Source organism: Alexandromys fortis, unplaced genomic scaffold, assembly GCF_014885135.2.
Source record: "Alexandromys fortis isolate MF-2015 unplaced genomic scaffold, M_Fortis_MF-2015_v1.1 scaffold_107, whole genome shotgun sequence".
Taxonomy (NCBI): Eukaryota; Metazoa; Chordata; class Mammalia; order Rodentia; family Cricetidae; genus Alexandromys; species Alexandromys fortis.
In genome coordinates this window covers 4224240-4251256 of record NW_026067987.1, presented here as the reverse complement: position 1 = coordinate 4251256, position 27017 = coordinate 4224240, and the positions used below count along the sequence as shown (strand labels likewise).

The window sequence follows — 27017 nt, the reverse complement described above, 5'->3', positions numbered from 1 at the left end:
GTTCTGTCTTCCCTGCCTACCTAAGTTCTTCCTCCTCAGGCCAAGGCAGTTTCTCTATTCATTAACCAATACAAGCAACACATAGAAAGAAGGACCTCCTACACCAACTAGTCAATGGGTACCAAACCCAATTGATACATCTACAACATCACTCCTGCACCTAAGGTTCGGGGACATCATTGAAGCAGATGGAAATAGCGTAAGAATCAGAGGACCAGGAGGTCTACTGTGAAATTTTGACTCCTAGAAATAACAGGGAAGGTACATCCATGATACCAGAATATGACTATCTAAATAAGACACAAACCATGACAAAACAAATAGGCATGCTAACATGGAAGGAGGAAATCTCAATGGGACCCAAGCCCTAGACAGAGAAGTACAGGAAACTAAAGACTGCTGAGCGAGGGGGAATTAGTCTTCCCCAGAAATGAGCCCTTCAATTAGTTATACAACACCAAGTAGCAAATACTATACATACAAGCAATTCAGCAAAATAATTCATATTCATATATATTTGTATGTATACATATATGTATGCGATAATAATAATAATAATAATAATAATAATAATAAGAAGAAGAAGAAGAAGAAGAAGAAGAAGAAGAAGAAGAAGAAGAAGAAGAAAAAGAGGCCAATAAAAGAAAAAGGGGGAGTAAGGGGAAGAAATGGGAAGAGTTGGAGAGAGAGGGAACATGGAAAATTTAGAATGAGGAAAGGGAAGATGGAAATGATACAATTAAATTTTAATTTTTAAATAAGAAAAATGAATTGGGAAGAGAATTAGAACTTGGTGGTCAGAGCACTAAGGAACAAGTAGAACTGCCATATTAGTGTCATTGTTTTTTAAAAAAGAAGCCTGCTACCTGTACTGCTGTTCAACAGAGGCTTACAGCCATTGCTGAGTGGCCCAGCACCACCACCCAAGGGGCCATCAGTCAAGTGGTCAAATAAAGAGTCTTATGGAAGAAGCTTCTAGAATAAGCACATTTCAATATCACGTGGGGAAAAAATTGGAAAGTTCCAGGGATCTGTCCTCTCACAGAGTCCAAGTGAGTATATGGTCTTATTGCCAGAAAAGGAGAGAGAGAGAGAGAGAGAGAGAGAGAGAGAGAGAGAGAGAGAGAGAGAGAGAGAGAGAGAGAATAGATAAAAGGAAAAGAATCGACTCTAATAGGGGCTCAGGAGTTCAGAGCAAAGTTCAGATTCAAGAATAAACACGTTGTCTAAAGAAGCTGATGCTGTTCTGCTAGCCTTTGACTTCAGGTGACAGTTTCCCAGGCCACACCTATTTTTGAGGCTAAATCTTTTGAGGTCTCACAAAGCAGGGGAAATCAAGGGTTGAAGTCACTACTCCGAGCATAAGTCATCATGCACCGTAAACTCCCCACTACTTGTATAATTCTACTCCCTCTCTCCCTGCCCCACAATATTTACATAAGCGCCTGACTCCCTAAACTCTGGAATAATATCTGCTTCTCATCTTTGGCTCTTACCAAGTCCTCAGGAGGGGCAGACAATGTAGCTGTGGATAGTGGTCTTCAACTATTGAGCTGTATTCTTACAGGACACGGAGACAGCATGCTGGCGATTTGCTCTCTAGACTCGCTCACAGCGACTCTGAGATGAAGTCCATTGTAAACGGTCCCCAGTTTGACATGTATCTAACAGCATGAACCTGCTCGATCAGACTTTATACATGGCGCTACAAATGCTAAGGCAGCTGCACCTTCTTTTCCTTAGGAAATAGATGCTTTAAAGCATTCAAAACATATAGTCATTGTATAGGTTAGCGCTTGCTTGCCCTTGAAGCAACAAAAGACCTTTTGATAAAGAGCGCTCAGTGGCAAGTGTTTCCTGTGCGGAGGCTTGAGGATAATGGGCCCTGATTCAACAGCCTCCAGTTGACGATCTCTTTTGTGACTTTCCTGGGAACGAAGAACCAAAGCGCCTGAAGTGAGCACACCCTGAGTCACACAAGGGGACATTTTGCAAGTCCCATAGAAATGGTTCTGTGTGCTGAGTTCCTTGCAGGGACTTGTGGGAGTTACACTGGTGCAGAAAGTACCCACAGATGTATTCAGCTCAAGTCTGAATCCAAGAATCCAACTAAACTCATATTACCCTTTTTGGGTTGAGTCAAAGAGAATCAGATTGCAGCTGTGTGGGTTTCTGGGGCGTTTTAAAAATTTAAATCACCTTTTAAAAAGAAGTTGAAGAAACGGTAAAGTAAAATTTTGTTTCAAAAGAATGTTTCAATAGTGAAGCAAGCAAGGCAGGGTTTTCCCGCTTCTGCTCAGCCAAGCTGCCCACGGTGGCCTTCTACACTAGTCACTCCGCCCTTGCAAGCGTCAGACGTAGGTAATGCAACCATGCCGCACGTGGGGTCACACAGGCTCTTTAAGAACCCCCGGGGCCATTAGGCACTTCTACCTGAGGGCTTGTCGGCACATGCGCACATGTGTGGCCCTAGAACTGGGACGCGTCAGCCATGCTGTGGCAGAATCATAACAGGAAGGAAAAGGTGGACAAAATCACAATAAAGCAAGAATGTCTATCTTTAAAATAACTCGGTAAGGTCAGGAAGAAAGTCCCAAACATGTATATCTGCTTCTATGTATCAGACTGTGTATGATTTTGGCTCCGCAATCTATAAAGAATTCCCATAGCTCCGTGAGAAGATCTCAGTAGAAAAAATGAACAAAATATTTCAATAAGAGCTCCAGAGAGTAAAATAAACAAATAGGTTTTTGACACACAAAATGATGCTCGCTCACCCTAACAAGGGAATGAAATTAAAGTTCCAATTTTGAAAAACACACACATACCTTCTAATGCAACTGAAATTTAGAACTGGCAATGCAACAGAGAGTTAGCAAACATGTAGGAAAAAATGAGAGTTCTGAATTGCTGGTGGGAGTGTGAGCCAGCACACCCACCCCAGTAAATAACTTGAACCATCTACCAAAGCTGCCTGTACACATACACTGAAACCTGTAATTTCTCCCCTAGGTAAATAAGTGAGGAAAACGCATCAAGATGCTTTGCCAAATAGCATGTAAAAAATGCACACAGTATATTTTTCACCGTGGTCCAAAACTGAAAGCAACCCAAATATCTGTCAACAACAGAATGGGGGTAGTTAAGTGACATGTTTTATAACCACACAATAGAATGCCAACAAGTGATACAAATGAACCAACTGTACTCAACAACATAAACCAGTCTCACAAACATAATGTTAAATATGCCACATGAAATGAGGACACACTAACATGCTTACAGTTATGTAACTTGAGAATGTGAAGAATTAACCCACAGTATTAGGAGCCAGGGCAAGACTGTCTTAGGGGAGAAGAGGCAGGTTTCTTTATTGCTAGTTACATCTATTGCCTTCCTGATCTAGGAATTGAAATATGAATATGTTTGCATGTGAAATTTAGTTATATTTTTGCATGATTTGTGTGCTTTTCTGCATATATGATATACTTCAGTAGAAGGTTTATTTAGAACATATATATCAAATACAATGAAGAGGGCTTACTTTCTCAGTTCCAAACCCAAGCATATCCAAGAAGTAGGTATTCTTGTCTACTTTTAAAGCTGTATTATTGTGTGTGTGCAGGATGTATGTGCACAAGGCCCATGTGATATGGTGTGTGCATGGAGCTCAGACATTAATTCAACCTTTATATGAGTTGGGGGCGGCAGGGTGTGAAACTCAGGTTGCCCAGCTTGCACAGCAAATGCCTTTACCCATTGAGCCATCTCACTCATCCTAGACCTTCTTTCCTTTTATTATAATTTAATTTTCATTTTGAGTCCCATGTCTTTCTCCAGACTTAGTGCATTCCTGCTCCCTTACCCCAGAGTGTGGATCTAATCCAACCCCAGATAAGTGTCTAGGAATAAGGCCAGACCTAACTAGTGTCTGTTGCCTATCTGTAGCGATATCTGCCGAGTGTCAATATCCACTTTATTGTCTTCAGACCACACAAACCACTACTGAGACATCCCACAACTAGATAGAGAAATTCTAATGTTTTTCTTTATAATTTCCCTTTGAAATCTCAAGAAGCAAAGGACTCGAGGTTTTTTTTTTTTTAAATAATTCGTAAGCATCTAAACTTCTATGACTTTCCCATCAGGCTGACCCCACTTTTAGATGCTCAGTATTTTTTTAAAGCTATGCCATGAGTCCACTATCCTTGAGTCCTTTGTACTTCCCATAGCTCTCAAGATACTTGCAAAACTCAAAAGCCAGGACCCAATTGGAGTTAGGAGAAGAGAGACACACAGTGTCCTGTGACACTCTTTGATGCAAGGGATTAAGGGGAAGTGACATGTACAATTTCCGTCAAAATTCTCATGAAGCCTTGTCTTGCCTTCTCAGTGCTTGAGATTCCCACATCATGAAGCCCAGGCTAGCCTCCTAAGAGAATGAAATACAACGTGGAGACAGAACTTGGTCAGTGAGACAAAGCCTGATATCATTGGTTGGTGACTGCTGTATTGGCCAATCCAGGCAAGGACCCACAGAATCTAACAAACCAGTGGTCAGTCTTTCAGCCCATTAAGCTCTGGTGGGTGGATACCCAGTCGACAAACAATGCAGCCTCATGTCCAAAGCCTTGCACAGTCTGCCTCTGCTCCTTGTCTGTCTGACACAAGTGGTCTCCCATTTCCACTGGAAAGCTGTTTTCTGCCTATCACGTTTTACCCAAGCTAGGAATACATTTCCCTCCACCATTTCCCCGCTAAAACGTTCTCATCTTTCAAATCCCAGATCTCTTGCAAAGGCCAGCAAACCCTTTTCTGACTACCGAGTATTGATGGAGGAAGGTAATTGGTTAATTATAATAAACCAACTGCTTGGCCTCATAGCTTAGAACATAGGGGGAAGGAGAAAACAGAATAGGATGCTGGGCGAAAGAGGAAGTGAGGTCAGACTCTGCTCTGCTCCTGGAGAGACTCTGCTCTGCTCCCGGAGAGACTCTGCTCTCCGGAGCACAGACACCATGCTCCACTCTCCCAGGATGGATGGAGGCTAGACTCTTCCCAGTAAGCGCACCTTGGGGTGCTTACACACATCATTAGAAATGGGCTAGTCCAGGTGCAAGAATTAGCCTATAAGGGCTAGAGTTCATGGGCCAAGCAGTGTTTAACTGAATACAGTTTGTGTGTTGTTATTTCGGGCATGAGCTAGCCAAGTGGCCGGGGTGTTGGGGACACAGCCCTGCCGCCGTCCTTATTTCAACAGAGTATAATGAAGTTCCCCACCTTCTTCTTTCTGTTGTATTCTATTCATTCTTTCTTTTTACTCTATTCTTTCTTACAGTGTTATCATATCATACAACTATGATGTATGTGTCTGCTGAATGTACAGCTTTCTATAGGTGATATTCATGAATCCTACTGTCTGGAGAGAAAATTGAACATTATATACATTTCCAACTCCAAACCCAGCACCTATATCCGTCCACTGACTCACGTATATAGTTGTTTAATAAGTTTGTTGAAGAAACATGTTTTTTCGTTTTGTTTTGGTATTTTTTATTTTTTTTGTTTTGTTTTGGCTAGGCTATATACTATATTTCAGGAACATCTTGATTGTCTAATAAAATGTCTAATAAAACTAATTTCCTGTCACCAGTCTACCAAGAAAGGCAGATTGCTGAGAGTCCAGAACTTTGGTTGCTTCAGCTGTGTTTCTGTGTTGAGAAGAATAACTGATAGGTAGAACATCAATAAATAAAATGATTCCCTTCCAAGACTGATTTCAAATCTTCCTAAAGCTCTTATTCTTATTGTTCTGGTTTCAGTAAAAGGAATTAGTCAGGCACCGTTGACTGAAACAATATTTATTTCTTTGAAACTTGAGGTAAAGTCCAGAGGATCTGACTTTATTAACTCACTGTGGATACAAATTAAGTTTGACGGGGTTTCTGAAATTTTACCTTTTCAAACACAATACCCACACGTGTGTTCCCATACCATTTAAATAAAGACATAGCTCCAGTCATATAGAGTTCTCCATATTGTAATAGTACTGTTAAGTAAAAAAAAGGACAAGGCTTTGTTAAAAATTAAGATGCATAAGCTGAATAAAAGGAAAGATTGGAATAACTAGGAGGTGAAACCCCTTAAACACATGGGGTGACGCTGCCACTCCCCACTGTTAGCACATTTTCCCGTGGTCATCAAAGGTGGCTCCTGAGGCCCCTGAATTCAGGTCTAGGTTCCTGGCTACAGAAGGGGTAAAGGGGAAGGGGCAAAATGATGCCCCAAAGAGGTTTTATTTTCTTTAAATGTTTCTCAGAACCCCTACCCTGTGCTTTGTATTCAGCCTTCTTTGGCAGTCTGTAATCTCAAGGGAGACCAGAGCACGAAGTCCTTCAGTCAGTGTACATCGTCTCTCAGAATAAAATGAAGAGTTTGATTTGGGAAGCCTAGGAAAATGGACATTGGCCTGGCAACTTGTATGGTCAACACTGGAGTCACGTACCGAAGAACACCCCTTACCTAAGAATGAAGCAAAGACCAGCTCGTTTGTATTATGGGGGCCCACAGCCTCCCTGCTTCAATATCCTGACTGCCCTCCATGTTCCATTTGTTCTTCTATTGTGCAGAATATGACCAGTGTGGATTGAGTTGAGACACTTGGTTTCTGCTCTACCAAGGATATTACAGAATTTGGGAATTGGAAACATAGATGCCCATTTTTAAAAATAGACTTATCAATGATGTGGGAGTGATTTCTTATTAATAAAGAAACTGCGTAGGCCCATTTGATAAGCCAACCCTTAGGTAGGTGGAGTAAACAGAACAGAATGCTGGGAGAAAGAAGCTGAGTCAGGAGTCGCCATGATTCTCCCACTCCAGACAGACGCAGGTTAAGATCTTTCCTGGTAAGCCAGATCTTGGGCTACACAGATTATTAGAAATGGGTTAGATTAATATGTAAGAGCTAGCCAATAAGAGGCTACAGATAATGGGCCAGGCAGTGTTTAAAAGAATACAGTTTCTATGTAATTATTTCTGGTAAAGCTAGCCGTGCGGGCGGCCGGGTGCTGGGGACGCAGCCTCACCGCTCCTAACACTACATACCTTTCCAGTATTTTCTTTGAAAGATTATTTTCTTCTTAATTGTTTTGCAACAAAACCTGGAATTACATTCCTGCCATAAGTTCTTGTAAATACTTTGATGATATTGAAAACAATAATAGTATTGTGTTTTTATTACTCTATCAGCCCGTGTTACCCTGGGATTCCTCCATCACAGACACAAGAGCACACTGTGTATGCAGCGCTCTCTCTCTCTCTCTCTCTCTCTCTCTCTCTCTCTCTCTCTCTTTCTCTCTCTCTCTCTCTCTATCTATCTCTATCTCTCTCCCTCCCTCCCTCCTTTCCTCTCTCTCTGTGCACATGCATATGCCACAAATTTTTCTAAATGTTAACAAAATGCATTTCGAATAAGCGATGGAGCCCAGTATTTTCAATCACTCATATGAGCTCAATATAATTTGCATTATCAGGCAGAGATATTTTGCTATTGGTTTTTTTATTTAATAAAATAGCATGTTTTGTACTTGACTGTAGTCTTTTTTTTCCAAGTGTGCCACTTTAGGCATGAAAAAGCAGCTCCTGTTCCCAGGAACAGATTACTTCCAGAAAAGTCTCTGTGTCACTCTCAAGCTCACCACCCTTGCCTTCCTGCCTCCTTCCGAAGATGTGGCTTTTCCTAGTGCATCACAGTGTCTTTACATATGTATTTAGGTTCTGCCAATGTGCTGTGCCTTCCTCAGAGTCCCAAAACTGTATGATATTCTTTTTAAACTGTTTACATAGTTTTGGTTAAAATGCCTTATCTCTCAATAGCAGTAGAGCACACTTAGCATGCATTTGAGATTTTTTTTTAATTTATTTATTTATTTATTAAAGATTTCTGTCTCTTCCCCACTGCCGCCTCCCCTTTCCCTCCCCCTCCCCCAATCAAGTCCCCTTCCCTCGTCAGCCCAAATAGCAATCAGGGTTTTCTGCCCTGTGGGAAGTCCAAGGACCACCCTCCTCCATCCAGGTCTAGTGAGGTGAGCATCCACGAAACTGCCTAGGCTCCCACGAAACCAATAGGTCCAGTAGAATCAAAAACCCATTTGAGATTTTTTAAAGGTCATGTCATGAAATTGGCAGAGAATGAATCTCTCTCTTTGATAGTCTCTATTTCTTTCCCATCTCTATATAGACACTAAACAATTGATTTATAGTTCAGCGCTTCCAAAGTAAAAGGACAGATTCAGGACTAAGCAGAGCTCAAGAACTGAGTAAATGTAATTCCCAGTAAAACTGAACTTTCCTGTTCACACACACACACACACACACACACACACATGTGAACACATATATGTTTATATACATATATACATACATACACACATATGCAACTTGCAAGGTCAACTTTGGAGTCACATACCAGAGAAGAACACTCCTTACTTAAAAATGAAGCAAAGACCAGACCTTTTCTGTTATATATCTCAGCAAATAGAAAAAATAATAAAGATGTCCTTCAATATGGGTATAACTATTGTAAACTTGTAATGTTTTGAATGAAAACTGTTCCAGATAGGCTCAGGTACTTCAATATTTGGTGCCAAGTTGGAGTACTGTTTGGAGAGGTTATGTACCTTTTAGGATGTAGAGCTCTGCTAGAGGAAGTATGTCACAGAAGGAGGGGTCTAAGCGTGTATAGCCATATCCCACTTCCGGTTCTCTCTCAGCTTCTGAGGCATGGTGGAGATGTGACTCTCAGCTTCCTGATCCTGCTGCTGTGCCTTTCCCATGGTTGTGTTTGTCTTCCCCTCTGGAACCATAAGCCAAAATACATTCTGCATTCCAATAGTTGCTTTTGGTTACAGTATTTTATCACAGCCACAGCAAAGTAACTAATGTAAAACTCAAGAAACAAACCCAAGGGAGCATGAAACTAAAAACTACTTATAATGTTAATCTTCATGGTCTCCTTGCGAATCTTTACGTATGATCAAAAACAAAAGCAGAGACATGAACTACCATTCAAATGCATCCAATCTAAATGGCAAATCCCAGGGATGGACATTCATGCACATGCATCTTGCATGCTGGCCCAGACATTTATAATTAATTGAGTTAGGTACAGGGCCTCTGCTGCCTTAGGTAAACCCTAAGCATGATAGTGTTTCTACCTGCCAAGTTCTTGATAAACAGATAGCTAGACAGACATATAACAAATACATTGCTCAACAAGTCGGGCTTTTGTGAGATAGTTTCTTTAATTTCTCATCAGTTCCCTAGCTGGGGTGAACATACATCTGTTGGTGTCTCACCAGGACAAGTCACATCATAATGAAGGAACACACAGACACATATTTATGCAATATGTCATTATGAATCATTATCTTAACTTTTATGAATTATAAACCATGGTGTATTATTTAATTTTTGAATCTCTGACAGCAGCAAGTTAAGGGAGGATCTATTGTGGCTTCTGGTGCAAGGCATACAAGGCCATCACAGAGGGGGTAGCTTGGGGACGAGGCGGACTGGTCCCTGATGGCAGGAGCTGTAGCTGGTTATATGGTGGCAGTAGACAATCAGCAGAGAGCTGAGAAAAGAACTACACAGGCAGGAGCAACCTTCAAGGTCCCAGAATTCCATACCTTTCCTAAGCAGCATTGTCAACCGAGGAGCCAGTGTTTAAGGGCGTGAGCCTGTGGGGCCATTTCACACACAAAGCACAACGTTTTAAGAAGGGAAATTACAGAACCTCCAGGAGTCGCGCCCATCTATCTTCAAACAACATAAATCCAACAACACACGAGTCAGATACCCGGTAAGTCAGTCAAACCAAAATCTATGCCAAAGTGATTCATCACTTAAACTGAATTCATATTCATGTTTCCCCATACTTGAAGGCAAATACTGCAGATGAGGTTATTTTTAAAATGCATCTTCTTGACAAACACACCAGACCAGCAAGTGAAAATGGTAACTTCATGCGATGCCAGGCTTACTCAAAAAAATCATGTATCCTGGCACAATACAGACAAAGAGCAGAGTATGTGTCTGAAAACCGTCGCAAGGTTTAGACCACACCAGAGCAGCACAAGAAGACTGAGATGACCAAGCCTCACCCCTCTTGTAGAACAGGGCTTACCCAAGCGTTCTGAAACAAAAAGAGGGAGCCCCAAGATTCCTTCCTCTTCCAGTGCAATGTGGACAAATCGATCCATTTCCTCACATCTCAGTTTTCACTGCTGCTAAAATTAAAATCGTGTGGATTGGCCTCTGTGTCCCACCTTGTCATGGTGATGATCAACCATACTGTATGCTCGTCACACACCAAAGGACGAGAAAGCAGAGCATTTCTACTCTATTCCTCTCTGACCACCTCTAATTCCCATTTACTACAGCTTGTAAAGTATATATGTGCACACAGAGACACACACATGTGCACACACATGCACACACACACATGGACATTCATCTTATGAATGTAAAGATTATCATGTCGCTGATATATATGATGTATACTATATATTCTATGTATAAGTGTATATACTATATATGCATGCATTGCATATATATATACTGCATATGTAATATATCATTAACCATTTCAGTTGCATTCATTTTTCTAAACTATAAAATATGGCATATTGGTTACTTTTCTCTTCTCTGTCAGAAACAATTTAAGGGAGGAAGTGTTTCTTTTGACTCATGGCTGGGGGTAGTTAATTACAGGACCAACTACTGAGAGAGCCTTGTACAATGCTGTTATCCAAGTCCTAATCCCAAACCAGGTAAGTGATAGTCTCTGGAGTTTTGGGTCATGTTTTGAAGTCACCCAGATGACTCCTGGGTGCAGCCAGGACACCAGCATTGCCTGAGAACTTGCTGAAAATGAAACTCTTGGGCACCCTTTTAGGGGCCTCATCCTGTTGACTTGACCCAATCCTAATTACTTCCCAAAGGACTCATCCTCCAAATCACTTAAGTTATGGATTAAGTCGCCAACATATGAAATTTGAAAGACACATTAAAACCTTCATTAGTAGGATAGGAAGTTCCAAGGGAGGCCAACCACATATGAAATGAAATTGTTGAAATAAAGAGCGGCGGGGCTGCGTCCCCAACACCCCGGCCGCTTGGCTAGCTCATGCCCGAAATAACAACACACAAACTGTATTCATTTAAGAACTGCTTGGCCCATGAGCCCTAGCCCTTACAGGTTAATTCTCGCACCTGGACTAGCCCATTTCTAATGATGTTTGTAAGTACCCCAAGGTGCGCTTACCGGGAAGATTGAATAGAGGCTTCTGCCAGGCACAGAGGTGACATGCTGGACTGAGACAGGTACAAACATGTCACTTAGTCTCATATGCTGTTATTTTTAAAGCTTGGCTTTCTAAGAAGACAGGAAGTTAGGAAAATGAAATTGATGGTCTCCTTAAACAAAATGTACTTTTTAGATGAGATTGTGTGCTGAGGTAGGAAACAAAATCTTCCTAAAATTTCACAGGACTGTGTTCTGTAAAAATTAGATATTTTTGCTTCCCTACAAGAAGTAAATTCCCTCCTTTGAGACCGGGGCCCTTCATGTCCAAGTCAAGGGCAAGGCACTGAGAAGCCCAGTAGTGTTTCAGAGACAGTAAGATGCCCCTATAAACAGTGGGGAGCTTAAGGCCAACTTCAAAGAAACCTGACTTTCCTCCCAGCCCCTCTCCTTGGCATGCTAATCCTAAAACTGATGGTGTCCCAAACTGGATTTAGAGTGATTGGAAACTCCTGGCTCTTTGATTGATTGGTTGATTGATAACCATTCTTAAATCTCAAAATCCTGCAGTGACTTAAAAGAGACATTACCATATGGGGAGAATGTCAATTTAAAGGCTAAAATATCCGATGTAATAACAGCATTAGTTCACAAATTGTCTTAAAGTTTCTTTGTAACCCAAAGTAAAAATAGAAGCACTGTTGATGTGGGAGTCCCCTCTGTGTGCTGTGATTACCATTAATGAATAAAGAAACTGCTTTGGACCTACAGCAAGGCAGAACTTAGGTAGGTAGGAAAAACTAAACTGAATGCTGGGAGAAAGAAGGGTAGAGTCAGGGAGAAGCCATGGAGCTGCCACTGGAGATAGATGTGCTAAAACTTTGCTGGTAGGCCACGACCTCGTGGTGGTGCACAGATTAATGGAGATGGGTTAAAACAATATGTAAGAATTAGCCAATAAGAAGCTAGAGCTAATGGCCAAGTAGTGGTTTAATTATTATAGTTTCTGTGTGATTATTTTGGATCTAAGCTAGCCAGGCAGCCGGAACTAACAAGTGGTACCCCTTGCAATACACTATCAATTCCATAGTTTTCCATACTACCCATTAGGAGAAAAACAGCAACTTAAGAGAGAAAAACATCTTCATTAATTACTAACCTGGGTGCTAAAGATGATGACGGGCGATGACCTCACTGATAACCTGGGAACAGATGCCAAGGCTGTCTTCACTGCTTGTATCTTATGGTGACCTTACGTGGAAAGTGTTGAAGTATAAAACAGTAGCAATGACTATATTGTTCTTGGGATTCTATTTGATAGTGGTGCTCATGGGTTGTTATTCCCACAACCAGACACTGTCATGTGGTGATGAGGGTGGACACAAGTCTAGGATGCAGAACTTGCCAATAGGCATGGACAAGCTCTAGGACAAGCTTCTACCCCAGGGGTAGAAGGGCTACTGTCATTAGTTACCTAAAAAGCTGTTAGAGAAAGGAAGGTCCCTGGCATAGTCGAGGTGAAGGAAATGGGATCCCACATTGAGACTGAATCCTTATCACCTGCTCCTTCCTGCATCTGATATGGAAACACCTTCCTCTCCCACCCATCACAAGGAAGACAACCACGCTTGTCTTCATACACTGGATAGAGAGCAGATGATGGACAAGATGGCGGCACTGGCAGACTTGTCCTAGGGAATAGTGGCCTCCGGAGAATGCTCAGACTTTCTGGAAAAGTGTGATTGGGCTATAAATAAATGTCAGTCTGGCTAACACAGTGCTTGTGATGCCAAGGGAATCAAAACAGAACTCTGAGCCATCACTAAAGAGGCCATTTGGGACATGTATAATTATGACTTAAGCCCTCATTTGGGCACTAAAATAATGCCTTTTTGTAAACAGAAATATCAGTTGTGATCTATCACCCAAATAAATGGCAAACTTATTGCTGACTTTATGTAGATTAATATGTGATGTAACCAAGGAACAGGTAACCAGAGGGGAAATAATGGGCAGAGGTAGTCTCTACTGCTTTTCTCATTACTATGGCAAAAGCAGTTTAAGGAAGTCGGTGTTTGTTCTGGCCCATGGTCTGAGGAGAGAAGGTCTGTGGTGATACAAATCATCATAGCAGAGACAGGCTGATCACTTGTCCACAGCTGGAACACTGAGTGGGAAATGCTGGTTCTCCACTTTGATCTTTCCTCCTTTTTACTCAGCCTGACCTGCTCCTACCTCCAACCCTGGGATGATGCCACCATTCAGGATTGGCCCTCTTTCCTCTGTTAAAGGTCTCTGAAGACACCTTCAGAGGTCACATCACCAGGTGCATCTCCTAGCCAGTGCTAAATCCAGTCAAGCTGAAAATAAAGACTGGCCGTCCCACTGACCATGACAGGGAAAAGAGAAAGCGAAGGTTCCACTTGCTACAGATAAAGTTTAACAACATAAAACAGAAATATTAAAGTTTAAGTTCTAAAATTACAATATGTTGTGATCATAAAGGAAGACACAGGTTTTCAAATGCCTGATTTAAAAATGAAAACATCTGGATGGTCAGTTTAAAGTAATAAGTAAACTCTGGAATTTAATCAAAATGTCTCATAGTTTGTATTACTTGGAATTTATTATTTTGCCATAAAATTGGAAAGCTAATTTCCTGAGAATTTATTAAATACCTTTAAGAAAATTTAACTAGAGAGTGAAAATGCCTTATATCCATTCCTGTTTTAATTAACTTTACTGATTATCGTTAATTATGTTGTTTTTACTGCTAGTGCTCATTTCAATATATTAAATGATATTTCTAACTAAAGGGAAACAGTGTATTGTCATCTGAAATTCTATGGGGCCTTTGTAAAGTTAATTTTTCTCCAAGGTTGGAAAATGTTTCAACCGCATAGAATTGGAGCCAAAGGCATGCCAGTTTAACGAGAACGCTTGGTGACCTGGGAAAAGGATAACCCACAGTCTTACTGAGAAAAAAAATATATTGCCCCGAGTCTAATAAAAATTTTACTATCCAAGCAAGTCTTCAGAAATGGAGTTCATCTTCATTTTCCTTTTTCTAACTTCATAGTGATGAGAATAACCTTTGGATCCAGGTCTCCATGGAGCCCAGCACACACAATCCGGATTCTGGCATTGCCAGGATGTCAGCACCCTGGGTCTCCTACTCTCTAGACAAGTGTGTGTGCGCAGCAAGCACTTTTCCTCCATGGCTCATATCACACTTGGTAACTACAAATGTGGATGATTATTTAATTTATATTCTTCTCTTCCAACAGAGATGATACCCAAAGGTTGAGCACAGCGACTGTTTTGCATCCAGCATACTCTGTACCGTTCATTCTAGGTGCATACCTGGACCGTGTGGATGTTAACTGGCTGAATGAATGAAAATCGACAATAGGGACTGGAGGGATAATTCAACTGGTGGAGAACTTGCCCACCACGCACGAAGGCCTGGTCTCAGTCCTCAGAACCAGATAAACCAGACACGGCACCAAATGCCTAAAATCCTATCATTTAGGAGGTATAAGGCAAAGAAACCAGAAGTTTAAGGTCATCCATGGCTACATAGTATGCTCTGGGCCAGCCTTGGATACATGAGACCCCGTCTCAAAAGAAGTTAAATTTGGGAGAAAAAATGCCAGGTTTTGTCATGTCTACCACACCCTCAAGCCAAATGCAAGAATCTCAGAGACACTGATGCTAGTTCTTTGTATTTCAGTTATAGTCTTTGGTTATGTTTTTATACGATATTTAGGCTAGAAAGTGTGCTTTAATTTGTTAAGTATGTGTAGTGTTAATCAGTACCAGTGACTATGGACAAGCCGTGCAGTGTTGAGGAACACATAGCAACTTCAATAATGAAGTAGACATGCGTAGGGACGTAGGAAGTGAAGGCCCAACCTAGGAGCTGTGGGACTTTGTGGGACAAAAGTCCCCCACCCCCAACCAATTCCTGTGAGAACTGGATTTGCACTCAGAGTGTTCTAACCCCAGAACACACCATAGGCCTATATCGTCCTCTGGTGTTTCTCTCTAATCTCTTAAACTGTCCCCTCCCTGTCTCTCTTTATTATCCACCATATTGCACTTAGAAACGCAAATGCTAAGACCTAAGGAATCTCATCCTTTAGGAGAAAGGGCACCTGTCCCTGTTTCTTGCCTTCATCCCCTGACTGAGTATCTTGATATGTTGCCCTGTAGGCTCTTTTTCAAGCACAGATAAACTAGAGTTCCCTCGGTGGGAGATGCTGCAACATCTTAAGTTATGCATGTACTAAGTAGCATATACATTTTAAAGGCTAGGTTCTCAAAACCACCCTGGGTGGCCAAAGAAATTAGAACACATTTCTTGTAGCTGGATCACAGAGTCCAGGTGAGTGGTCAAGAAAGCTGTGTTCCTCTTGTCCTTCCTGATCCACCAGAGAAGGGCTACCACAGGGGAGCTTCCCAGCAGGCTGTTGGTTAGCCCGCATTTCTTCTCGCTGTGGTCTTTGACCAAACTCCAAGTCTTGTCTGGCACCTAGTTCTTACACCAAGTCTCAACACATCCTTCACACTTCTGTGTGTAGCCAGACCAGGGTTACGAAGTAAACTCAGTTACAGTGGTGTTAACGGATAATCCTGAGGGAACTGGTCATTGGGACTATTTGCTTTGGAAACTGGATATAATATAACAAGCACAGAGAAGAAAGTCTCTGCAGGCCACATTGCAAGGAGCTTAGATTAGGACTGTGCACTAAACCATTGAAGGTTGGAGTACTGAGGACTCATGGAGAATGTTGGGGGATAAGGGGCAACAATACACCAAATCCACTTCTAGGAAGAACAGTTACTCACATACAGAAAGCTGGTTGTTAAGTTGGGAGCATAGCCTCCAGCCCCTGGCATCCCTCCCAGACAACCTGGCCTGAGAGTTGCATTGCTCTGGGCTCCAAATCCCAGCATGCCAGGTCCTGACCCCTCCCTTGGGGGCCTGCCACTCCCACAGGGTATTTAAGTGGGCTCCCAGAGGAGAAACATGGGGTTCTGGGTTTGCATGGGCTCCCTGCTTTTCTGTCTCCCTGCGATATGCTTGGCCACCGGAGAGCGTCATTCTTAATAAAATGATGGGCATTTTGATTTGGTTTGATTTGACCTAATTGGATTTCTTTGTGCTGACGGAGCTGCCCTTTTCTCAGTATTTTTACTTAACACTGATTATTAAAAAATAAAACAGAAACAAGCATACAGAAAGTACCAGAGCAGAAAACTAAGGAAAGCAGAGGGCTGTTCGGGCCAATATTCTCGGGTATGCTTTGTCTGAGGGAGTGGGAGGTATGCCACCCAACACACACATTTCGTTTATTTCAGTCAACAGCTTGTGAATACCTACTGTGACGACTTGACCAAGAAACATCATGCCAAATCTTTTCCCTTCCCTTCTGTTTGGCACCCCTGCCCTCTTAATGCAGCCCGGGTTCTCTCCCTCCCTGTCTTCTCTCTCAGTCACTGTTACCCAGTGTCCCATCAGATAAATACTAGTTTTTCTCCAACCCCTAACTCTCTCAGATGACAAAATAGTAAGGGGCTTCTGAATATTATTTATTTATGTATTTTTTTAGAAAACACGTCTCACAGTAGCCCAGACAGTCCTCAAATCCATAATCTCCCTGCCTGCACTTCTCAAATGCTGCGGTTATGAGTGTATAGACACCACTATATCTGGCTAAATAGTTTTTAAAATAAACTTCCATGAAATATCCAAAACAGAACTGTTGGATGTTAGCTGGAAGCATATGCTGATGAAGGCAAGAAAAATCTAGGAGTTCTAGTTTTACACACTGACTTGTCAGCAAATAATCCCACTGGGCGGGTAAACGGCTGTGTAAGTATTAATTATTACCTAGAGCCGCTGGGTTTCTTACACAAAGAACATTAGAAAAGGAGCCGATTCCTGGGCCAAACCGGCTTTGGTGTTTGGCATGCGTTTAATTCAGTTTTCGTCCACAAAGACAGAGACAGTATCAGACACTGTGGAGGATGTGGCTGGCCAAATAAAATGTTCTTCTCTCATCTCAGACTTACAGTTTAATAGACAAAAGACACAGCGCGAGATGGCCTGAAAAGGCCCGTCACAGAAGGATAGTGAAGGTGGTGCCCCTAGGAAGGATTACTGTCCCCATAGTCAAGGAGAGCTTCCGGGAGGAGGGATGTCTCACCTGGAGAGAAAAGACGGAGCTAGAATTGTCCGAAGGGTTTTGGAAACGGATGGGGAAGCTGAATCTTAAGTACGGTGTTGACATGCGTATTTCTGCTTCCTGTTCTCTAGTAAGGTAATGGGGGGCTCAGGGGTTAAAACTCCCCCTGATAATGGTGCTCCGGCGCCTAGTCCTCGGAACAGCTGATGCCCACAGCTAGGCGGGTGTCTTGTCCTACTTAGGACGACAGGTCTCTGGCTGCACCTGCCGTCTTCACCCGTTCCAGGCCCTCTGGGAAGCACCTGTTAGGATGGCAGTGCCGGATGAGAAAGGAGGGCAAAACAAGGCCACAGGCAGTTCTCTGGGGATTTCATCATCAAGCCCAAAGGCCCGCAACCCGGTGTCCTTCAAATTCACCAGCGAGCTCCCGCCCATCGTCTCTCTTTTCAGGACAGGTGCTAGTATCCAAAACCACGGGAAACACGTGCAGATAGTTTACTTAGACGCTGTATTTAGAGCAGACCCGCCATGAATATCTTCACTTACAAGACTGGCAACTCGGTTTTACAAGCCCGAGTACATCTCAGCTCAGAGATGAACAAAGAAGGTCCGCGAAGAAAGGCCTTGATAGGCAGCAGGCTTTCCTGCTGGCCACTCACACAGGCTCGGAGCACCGAGAGGATAGAATTAAGTGACTGACGTCAATGCCCATCGCTAAGTATATTTATTTAAATCCCGAACGACAAAAAACAAACACTGTAGACGTTAACGAAAACACAAGGCAAACATTTGGCTCTTTTGCTTCACTCAGCAGGCTTGGGAACCTTTATGCCAGACTTAAGGCCATGCCCTAGCTGGTCCCAGGACTTCCCAGGGAATGTAAAGTTTTTTCTCCAGAAGAATGGTCAAATTCAGGTGTCTAAGGTGCCTATTAGAGACCTGTTAAATCATCAGGTGCCAAAAAGCGTCACTGCTAAAGCGTTCCTTCTCGTTCAAGACCCTGGATGTAAGCTTACAACATACCCCGGCTCACCAGGCCAGGCAATGACCCCCTTAGAAGGCGGTAGCTAAGCTCTTACACGGATTAGTGTGTTATGTACACAGGTAGGAAGCTGGCTCACACCCCCGCTGTCTGGCATGGACTCTTCTGGAAACACAGAGCCTCACAGCAGCCGTGTGCTTCTTTTCTAAGCTTTCCTCCCCGTATGCAGCATGGTTCACAGATCCCGCCGTTAGCGGAGTTATTTCTGACTACGGTCTCCTCAGCCGTTAGCAAAGCTAACTCATTGTGGACCGAGTTCAAACAAACCCTGGCCTGCTTCATAACCCCACAGGCGTTTCACCCTGACCTAATTCTCCTACACATTTCTATTGTCGTGGGAATGAGGACTATCTGTGGCCTGACTAGTCCCAATACCCTTAGGGCTGAAAGAAAATAAGACAAGCTCCCCCCCCCCATCATTCCACTGAGATTTCTAATTTCTCTCACTTCTTCATCTTACCTGTTCCAAATTCGTTCTCATATCACGTGGCACCCCGGCCACCAGCAGGGTAAGGTCTACTTTAAGACCAAGATAAGCTAATGAGCTAAGAAGCGGGGTAGCTGCCTATTGAAGTCTTCAGTGTTCCCGGACACACACACCACTGCATTCTGGAGATGCTCTGGGGGGGGGTCTGCATGGCTTCCCATCTCGACCTCTCCCTCCGCTGACTCCAGCCCCAGCCACACTCACACAGCACAGCTCTCCAGTAAGCGAGGGGAACGCTGTCCCATTCTAGGTCTTATATTCCAATTTCTTCCCGTCCTAAAACAGCAGAGACAGTGACTAGAAACAAGTCCAAGGCAGCAAAAGGATGGTCGATACCAATTTCTCCCTATGTGCCTCCTCCAGCGTAGGGCAGTAGTTCAGAGATCTCCTGTGAAGCTGGAGGTAGGCCAAGGTCATGCCACAGATTCACATCTTTTAGCCCTTCGAGCCCATAGGCGTGATGCTTAGCACCTGTACATGTCTTTCCTTGTCTGAAACAGGGGGAAAATGTGATACTCTTTTGAGGTTGTTATGAGGGGCGATGTATGTACAACATGCTTAGTATACTGCAAGCTATAATTGATGCTGGCTATTTTAACGCCAGAAGAGACATATTCTCTCTCAGATTATAAAGGTTGATAGTTGAAAAAAAATCAGAATTTAAATAATTATTGGTCTCACTTTGATTTAGCTTTCAAGATGGTGGTTGTTGTTGTTTGGTTTAATGTTGCTTTGGGGTTTGAGAAATCTTGAGGTTTATACTCTAGGAAAACTACACACATGAGAGACATTTATAGCTACCTATAAAGCTGACTACCTCTTTTCATCCTGGTGAGAAGACCAGGAGTCAGGCAATTTCAGGGATTTCTTTGTGGAAAGATGAGTTGTCCAGATGGGCATGGGCCCTGCTAACCTATAAATAAATCTTTCTTCAAATCATGTTGTTGGAATATAGCCTTTTATGCTGTGGCTTTTTATAGAAATAATTGGTGTCAGTATAGCTCTAGAATCCTTAATCCGAAAAGGAAATAGTTTCTTCTATCGCTTGCTGAAAAAATTATACTCTTTCCTTGTCTAAATAGTATTAAGTGACCAGTCATAGAACACCAACTACAAGATCAGTCGGGACGTTCAGCAAAGCGCCAAACCTGCTACATGGTGACCACCTCTATACTGGCTAAGGGGATCAAAGAACCACCAGGTCAATACAGAAGCAAACAGCTGGGGCTGAAGAAATCATATTTTGCTTGGGAATAGCCAAGAGAAGATCTTATCAGAGATCTTAATCCTAGAGTTATTATTTTTCTTTATAAAGCCAGGCAGTTCCAGAGAACCTGTGCCTACCCCTGGCCATGGCACCGTTTCACAGTTACAGGTATTGTAGAGGGACTCTTTGAGCAGAAGGCACGGGGAAGCCATCTGCAAGGGAGCTACATTTGCAGCAGGTGCAGCATTTGCTCACATCGAGCAGCAGGACCATTCAGGTCTTGTTAACTGTTCCTTTCAATTTTCTGCAACCAAGACAATTAAGCCCTGGATTTCATTATCTGTGAACACATACATGTCAAATTCTAGGACGTGTTACTGGGTAAGACTCCCTTCTGTTTCCAGCCTAAGTTATCGATCTTTGGAATGTAGGAAAGATGAGCCCTGAGACTTTCTGTGAAGCACCATGTCTACTATACAGCTAACACCTATATGCTGGCCAGACCAATCGTAGAAACAGGCCAATATTGAAACAATGCGCTGTTACAAGACAAACTGTATCAAGGCAAGGGTCTCACCTTCCTCATTTCCAAAATTCTGAGTCTGGTCTCCATAAACTCTCTGCTTCTGTCATTCAGGTTGTGAGTACAATGGCCATTACTGTATTTCATGGCATGCTCAGGTTCCCCTGTGCCACGCTGATTTTGCTAAAGGCTGGTTTTCATTTTGCTCTCTGAGAAGAGTCTCTGAGTCCTTCCTGTCTACATACAAATGAGACCACTTGCTTTACCTTGAATGATTAAGAACTTCAATGATCAACTTTTCTTTCTTCTTTCTTTTATTTTCTTTGGAAGGCCGTGGTGAACATCACAGCTATTCCGAATGACATGTGTGAGTATGTACATTGATGATTATTTTCTCTCACATCCAGCCTCCATTCATTGTTACCCCAGGTCTGACGATCTCAATCTCGAACACAGCCATCAGCTAATACGGGTCTTCTCCGGATTCTGTCTTCACAGCCTGCTCCTTAATCCTCAGCATGTCTAGAGAGCTGTTTATCGTGCCCTGTGGATTTCCAGAGTGGATTAAAAAACAACCTCAGTCACATCATAAAGCTTCCTGCCTAGAAACAATAGGACCATTTCTCTTTAGTTTGAATTTAGTTTTAAAAGAATTTATTTTTTTGAGAATTTTGTACATGAGTACTGTATTTATGTCATTTCTATCCTTCTCTTTCCCCTCCAACTCCGCCCAGGTCTCCCTTCCTATTCTTTTTCAAATTCACTGCCTCTTCTACAATTATTGTTTCACATATATGCACATGTATGTATATGTATGTACATGCACATACATACAAACTATTGAGTCTATTTAGAGGTGCTTTTGTGTACATGTGTGGAGGGAAGGTCAATTAGGTTCAAAATAACTTACCAAGAGGTTCACCTCTGGGGAAAACAGATTCTTCTCCTAGTGGCCTTTGGTTGCCTGTGGCTCTTGATCTAAGGGCGATGCCTTGTGAAGTTTCCCCAACTACAGTGGCATATCAGCTGGTGCTGTCATTACACAGGTCTTGTTTATGAAACCATACTGTTGATATGTTATGAGCACAGCTTCTCTGTCACATTTAGAAGATACTATCTTGCAGCAAGTGTCTGGTCCGCTGGCTCTTACCCTCATCCCATCCCATCTTCTCCAATTTTCTCAGAGCCTTGGGCGCAAGAGTTGCAGTGTAGATGTGTCAACTGGGACTCGGTACCCCATGGTCACTTATTATTTCTCTGTATTTTGAACAGTTATGGATCTCTATAATTACCTTCATCTACCAAAAAATATTTGATGAGAAGTGAGAACTATATTTACCTATAGGTATACGGCTAAGAATTTGGAATATAGTTAGAGATTATAGTGGTTCAGGAAAGTGGCAGTAAGAGGCTCACCCCTCCTCCCAACCACCTCACCCACCATGGGTGGTTGGATAGGCAAGCATTTCCTCCTATTGTCTGGGTCTTAAGCTCAATTAGACAGTTATTGGTTATCACAAAGACACAAAAGCCACTGTTGCACTACTGGGATATCTTTTCAAGTGTGTTGTGGTTTGTAGTTTTTACAGCCGGGTAGGGCTACTGATTGCTTTTTTTCTTTGGTACCTTGTGTAGCGTCTTGCAATAAATACTATGCTAGCTGGTCCTCCAGCAGGTTTCCAGGTCAATTTCAGCTCAATTCTTTCAAGTCCTTTGTCAGAAGTGTGTTATATCCTTAGCAATGGTGTCTTACCTTCAAGTTTGGGGAAGCAACCACAAGCAATGCCAATAGCCTACATTGTTTGGAGAGTCTCTTGGAATTTTTAAATTATTTCCTTCTTCTTTCATTTTCACCTTTCTTCCTTCTGCTTATCAGTTCCTTTATAAATGTTATCTCTTTGTACTTATCTGGGAACAGAAAGTGAAAAGCTACCATGGACTGTGTATGGTAAGAAAAAAGTTAACTACACAGTCAATGTGCATTAGCATGGAACTCCCATATTTATTATGATGGATTTGAGGTAAGAACAATGAAGCATCATTTCAACTTGATTCTTTTCACACACACATGCACAAATGTGTTCTAATCATATCCCCCATTATCCTTCTTATCCTCTTTCTTTCCCACAGACTCCCCTTTTCTTCCCAAAGTCTACCTCTTATGTGTGTGTGTATATGTATATGTTTGTGTATGTGTGTGTATTTGTGTATATGTATGTATGTGTGTATGTGTGTGTGTTTTTGTTAGTGTGTGTGTGTGTGTATGTCTCACAACATTTAATGAGAATGGTGATGGCTAGACCATGGAGGAAAATAACTTCTCCTTACCAGGCAATCATTAATAGCTTACAGTTCCAGAAGGAGGGGTGGGGTCTTATATATCTTTGATGGTGTATGATTTGGCACAATGGTGTACAGGTCTTGAGCAGGTAGCCTAAGCTGCTATGAAGTCATTGGTGCAACAGCTATGTCATAGCAGAAGGCATGCTTCATGACGCTACTTCCTATCTTTCATTCCTTCAGCCTTTCCTCTCTCTCTCTCTCTCTCTCTCTCTCTCTCTCTCTCTCTCTCTCTCCCACCCCCCACCCCCTAATGTTCCCTGAGCCTGGGAAGGGTTGACAAAGATGTCCTGTCATGTTTAGAGCTGAGCACCTAGCAACGATGGAATGCCAATTCTGGAACTATGCATAAGAACTATACAATTTAAAACTGTGAAGGTTTTATAGTATTTGAATTTTTCTACCTAAATTTTTAATTGTGATCATTAGTGAAAGAGTTTTAGTGTGGGTGTATGCAAGAATGTAGAATCCCACATGAGGCAAGAAAATCTGGAGAGATCTGGAACCAAAAGCAGGTGCTAACATCTGCTACCAACTGGCATATAAAGAAGCTGAAATCAAAAATAGTCTTAGACTTTCTGATTAGGTATCTCAAAACACACCTGTCTCAATTTGGAAAGAAAATAGATTTTGTAATTAAAAGATTGATAATTTTGTCTCTAAGACCCAATTAGATGCAAATAAACTTTATGATTTCTATATTCTTCACTGTTTTCTTTCTACATTTGAGAAAAATGCACTGTAGCAAGGGCATTGCTGGGAGACCAGTAACATGAAGACTTACGGAGGGAAGACCGGCATCCATTAATAATAGTGACTCATTAAAAAGTAAACATTTACTTAAAACATTTCACAGAAATGCTGGGAGATCTCTTCTACAATGGTGTCTTACCTTCAAGTTTGGGGAAGCAACCACAAGCAATGACAATAGCCTGCACTGTTTGGAGAGTCTCTTGGAATTTTTAAATTATTTCCTTCTTCCATTTTTCCCCTTTCTTCCTTCCACTTATCAGTTCCTTTATAAATGTTATCTCTTTGTACTTATCTGGGAACAGAAAGTGAAAAGCTACCATGGACCGTGTATGATTAGAAAAAAGTTAACTACACAATGTGCATTAGCATGGACCTTCTACACCGTGCTCTAAGCTTAATGCTTAACTACTCTCCGGCCCAGTGCCTTCGGTTTTGTCCTGCCCTGCAGCATGTACTCAGACCTCCACCATTAATGGATCATTTGTCACACTAGATTTTTCTTAGCTCACCGCTTCTTCAGAATTCAAGACTTACTGCCAACATTCTCACTTTTCCACAAGATTGATATAGCAGTATGGGTACCTGGTGTACTTTGCAAACATTCAGGAATCATAATTACATACTTAAACCTTGGAACACAGGAGATATTAATCAAAAAGGATGAAAGAAAATGCAAAAACAATGTGCAGTTATAATTAATGAATTTTAACTGTTCTCCATTTCTGAAAACTAAAAGATTATGACTTAAATATATTAAAGTAATAGGATAAAAGAAAATTATCTTTTTTATCAATTAAAGTTGTTCTTTAACAATTTCATGTAAATATGCAATGCATTCCAGCTATTTCCAAGCTTGTCCCTCTTATCTCCCTGCTAAACCTCCCCTCCTTCCTACACACTTTTCTTTTTTAAATTGTTTTTATTGAGCTATGTTGTTGTAGGAGCTGCGGGCCTCTTCCCACAGCTGTGTATGCAAAAGCAGCTATTGTGAGTTCATGATTTCTATGGTTCTGTCAGTCCTTAAAGACATTTCACACCTTCCTCCCTTTCTCACAGCACTTATGTTCTCTCTGGTCTCTTCTGAAGCGTTCACTGAGGATCAATGACTTATTCAGGGCTGAGCATTCAACACACTTATTCACCTTGAGGGACTTTGAGGGAGGAAAAGATCATTAATGAAAGTTGTTTTTTTTTTCTAATTCTAATTTGCATTAGCTATCCAAATTAGTCTTCCAAACTCCTGCAGTGTAGGCATTATTATCCTCATCTCACTTGTAATGAAACTGGACTTGGAAAAGTTACTTCCTCCAATTAGTACTTACTAGTTGCCTATCTAAGCATTATACTATATATGCACATGTATCTATTATATGTATAATATATATCATGATTCAAATCCAAGAACATCCATCCAACCTCATCCTGGAACCCTTAAAATAATCATGAAATCTTTGTCCTAAAAATACCTGATAGTGCCATTATTAGAACCACTGATCAATATTTTCCCTTTAACATGAGTTGTTATTATAATAACATTATATAATGTTTAGTTAAATATACATTCTTGAATATGCTTACTCTAGAAGGAGAAATTGTCCAAGACCAGTAATTCCAAGCTTGGCAAACAATCAAAATTTTCTGGAGAGCACTTAAAAAATTATTCCCTAGGTCCAGCCACACTGAGTCAGAACCTCAGTGAATGGTCACAGAGTCTCCATAAATTCAAAACTCTCAAGGCAGGTTTCAAATATCATCCAATTGGAGAACAAAGAACACAAACATTTAGAAATACCATGCATTATAGATTTTTCAAAATTCAGCAACATCCTTCACTTCATTTCATCCTAATAGATACCTGCCGGGTAGAATGTAGGGTAGCTATTTTGTCATCCTTGGATATATGCACAAACTATTTCGGTAAGGAAAGGAAATTTGAAGCATCCTCATTCATCTTCCTAGGTAAAAACATCACTCAACCCAAACCAAACGGCGTTTGGATACACAGCATCAACAGGGTAAAGACTGCACCACCACCATAATCACCACCCCACCCCCACAGCTCAGGTATCACTGTGGAAGAGAAGGCGAGAAGAGTGGAAGAGCCAGGGGTGGAGGACAGCGACAAGGAAGCATTATCTTCTGGATACAGCAGAGCAACTGCACACATGATCTCACAGAAACTGTGACAGCACACACAAGATCTGTGCAAGCTCAAGCCAGACCAAATCCCAGCCTGGAGGGGGAAGATGGACACACAATACCACCCACCCCTAGCTGTGGAGAAAAATGGCAATGATTAGCAGCCAGGAGAGACAGAAACTTTTTTCTAAGGGTGTGGTCCCTGATAAGTTACCATGTTCCAGTTGAAGACCAGATATCCAAGGATATTTGAGCAGCACACATTGGGCTTGAAGGGTTTTTTAAAAAGGATACAAAGTTAGGTGGGGAGAGAAGTAGGGGTGGATCTAAGAAGAGTTGGGGGTAAAATCAAAATACACTGTACAAACCCTCAACTCTCAAAGAACTAATAAAAATGCAAATGTCACCTGCTAGACTTCCTTCTTTCCTCGCCTTTTGTGGAAAATACTGATTGGATAGCATTATGGGCTGAAGTATGTCTCTGAAATCCATGTGCTGCACATGAACTCACAGTGTCTAGGACAGGCACAAGCCTTGCACAAGTACCACCCAACACGGATGGGGGAAAGGCTCGTGATATCCCACCCCATTCTGAGAAACTATAGGCAGTTGATGGATGGTGAGGGATGGAAGGAGTTTTCTTGTTCAGTTCAGGCTAGTGCCTGAGGAAAAATATCAGGGGAAAAGGAAGGAAGGAAGAGGAAGGAAGGAAGGAAGGAAGGAAGGAAGGAAGGAAGTGATGTGGGAGTGTCATATATCAATCTGTTGATTTCATTGGTTAAGCAATAAAGAAACTCCTTGGCCCTGATAGGTTAAAACATAGGTGGGAGGAGTAAACAGAACAGGATGCTGGGAGGAAGAGGAAGTGAGCTCAGACTCGACAGCTCTGCTCTCTGGAGCAGAGACGCCAGGTTCTGCTCTCCCAGGCAGCTCCGACCCAGGATGGACGTAGGCTAGAATCTTCCCGGTAAGCGCACCTTGGGGTGCTTACACACATTATTAGAAATGGGCTAGTCCAGGTGCGAGA

General features: G+C 42.0%; 1 long non-coding RNA gene across 2 annotated transcripts in view; it reads right to left on the bottom strand.

The window, feature by feature from the left end:
- Window positions 1-20984: 20984 nt before the first annotated feature.
- Window positions 20985-27017, bottom strand: part of LOC126511969 (uncharacterized) — a 59747-nt gene continuing 53714 nt past the window's right edge. For both annotated transcript variants that reach the window (XR_007594842.1, XR_007594841.1), the window contains exons 3-5: window positions 23991-24143; window positions 22512-22666; window positions 20985-21360 (exon numbers count right to left, since the gene is read on the bottom strand). This is a non-coding gene — a long non-coding RNA (uncharacterized lncRNA). The remainder of the gene's footprint in view (window positions 21361-22511; window positions 22667-23990; window positions 24144-27017) is intronic.